General features: G+C 42.6%; 1 pseudogene; it reads left to right on the top strand.

The window, feature by feature from the left end:
• Positions 1-355: 355 nt before the first annotated feature.
• Positions 356-2,161, top strand: LOC102826683 (annotated as a pseudogene).
• Positions 2,162-2,451: the final 290 nt, after the last annotated feature.

The following is a 2,451-nucleotide window of genomic DNA, read 5'->3' as shown; positions in this document are numbered from 1 at the left end:
AATATTTATACATGGAAGGTGGGCTACAATCTTATCCATCTATCATCAACACCAATTCACAACTGTCCTACTAAATATATCAACAGGGTTAACTCTCCTGGTGCCTATCTGTCTGGGTGGTTACCTTCAAAGAGAGACCAGGCTTTAAGCCTAGGTGACTATTACAACTGAATATATCTTAACAATCAAGGAGAGAGCAGCTTCTCACTCTTGGCTGCCTGCCCGCTCCCTGGCTTGCCCACGCTGTGGTACCTATTCTCCTCACAGATGCGGATGGAGTACTCTGCTCACAGGCTGTGCCTGGTAAAAGAGACAGAGGTGCAATAGAGGAAATGAGGAGGTGATGGTGAAGAAGATGACCAGTGAGGACAAGTAGCAGGAGCCCACTATCACTAAAGACCTGGTCATGACCCAGTATAAGATGGGAAGAAATATTGCCAAGCAGGTACTCCAGTCTTTGGTGGAAGCTTCCAACTTAGTTGTGTTGGTGTTGATCCTGTGTGGAAAAGGTGATGCCATGATTATGGAAAAGACAAGGAGAGTCTTCAGGAAAGAAAAATGAAATGAAAAAAAGTATTTCCATTAGCAATTCAGTAAATAATTATGTATGACACTTTTCCCCTTTGAAGAGCAACTAGGATTATATTCTCAAGGAAGGTGATTTGGTAAAAATTGACTTTGGGCTCCATGTTGTTGGCTTCAATGCTAACATGGCTCACACTTTTTTGGTTGTTGCTGTAGCTGAGAGGACCCCGGTGACAGGGTAGAAAGCAGACATCATTAAGCCAGCTCACCTTTGGGCTGAGACTGCCCTACACCTTGTCAAACCTGGAAACCAGAATACACAAGTAACAAAAGTCATAGCATGGCTCTACCAACCTAAACAAAATGGAGCCGGTTTAGTTATTTGGTCTCAAATGAGGACCCTACAAATGAAGAAGTTTAAAAATTAGCTAAGATGACCTATGGTCCTAGAAGGAGAACAGAACAAGGACAGTAGGACATGCTTAAACCTACCCAGATAGTTCCCTCAGGAATTAAGTAATTGAAACCCTAAAGATAGAAAGTTTAAGGAGGTTTATTGATTTATTGTTTCCTTTTCCCTAAAGATGAAATGTTTGAAGAAGTTTATTGATTTATTGTTTCCTTCAGCTACCTTGAGGTTAAAATAGATTAAATGTACCTCCATGTGTAACTTATATAATGTGCCTGTTTTTCAGAATGAACACGGTGGTCTTGAGAAACCATTCTCTCCGTCCTCTAAACTGCTGATTTTCTGTTAATAAAGCTTGGATTGGCTCTCTCCCCGTCTCTGTGATTGATTACAGAGATATCGGAAAGCCCTTGCTTCAGTTTGGCAACAGAAGGCTGGGACAAATTTGTCTACTCATCTAACTGCACACAAACAGAAAGAAGGTATGCCATCACACCAACTGAAGAAGCATGTCATAGTGGAGAAAAACAAAAAACAAAAAACCTTTATCTGGATTCCCACAGACCAGCAGAAGAAGGAAAATGAAAAAGATGAATTTGAAGTACATGAATTCATATTCTTGTCATGTTCTTGTCAGCTCAGGAGAGGGCAAGGCCAAAGATGCAGGAGAGAGAACCTATCTAATGGTATGGCCTAAAAAGGAAAACTTCACATCCCTTCTTCAGTGAGGTAACAAAGACATTTGACGCCAGGCGATTTACTTTTAGAGTATTTGAAAATGAGAAGAAGACCCTGATGGGTGTGTTTGAGTGTGCCAAACATGAACTGCTACAAACATAATGTGGACTCCTGGTGTGGCTCTGTAGGATCAGCACTGAACTGCGAACCACAAAGTCGACAGTTCAAACCTACCAAGGGCTCCACAGGAACCCTATATAGGGTCACTTTGAGTCAAAACAGACTAAATGGCACTTAACAACATGAGGAGGGTGAATTTGTTGCCCATGGTTCTGCTCATGCCCAGTGGCCTCATGAAGATAACCACTGGCCCCTTTGAGGCTGACCACTACAAGTCTGAGATGGAGGTCCAGGATGCAGAACTGAAGGCCCTCCTTCAGGTTCTGCAAGCTGACAAGCTCAGAGAAAGAAAAAAAAAAACAGAAGGCCTCCAACACTGCAGAGTATGCTACCAGTGGGGAAACTTAAGAGAATGAAGCTGGAGCCTAAGGTGGGTCCCATCTCCCCAGCTTACAAGTCCTGCCTCATTCCCTTCCCACCACACTCCAGGCTTTGAAGTATAGTTTGTTTTCTTCATTCAGGGCCACCAACAAAGTAGGGTCTTCCTGCCCCAATTCCCATCCCAGTACCCGTCCCTTGCCAACAACAACCGACTGACTCTGGTCTTGGAAGGCCAGTCTTACCAGCCACTGACAACTTTAATTGTAAAAAAGAAATTGAATAATAAAATTATGAGTCAAAAATCAATCAATAAATAAAAACAAGGAGAGAAGAAGGGA

Source organism: Chrysochloris asiatica, unplaced genomic scaffold, assembly GCF_000296735.1.
Source record: "Chrysochloris asiatica unplaced genomic scaffold, ChrAsi1.0 scaffold00016, whole genome shotgun sequence".
In the NCBI taxonomy this organism is placed as follows: Eukaryota; Metazoa; Chordata; class Mammalia; order Afrosoricida; family Chrysochloridae; genus Chrysochloris; species Chrysochloris asiatica.
This window is presented reverse-complemented; position numbering and strand designations above follow the sequence as displayed.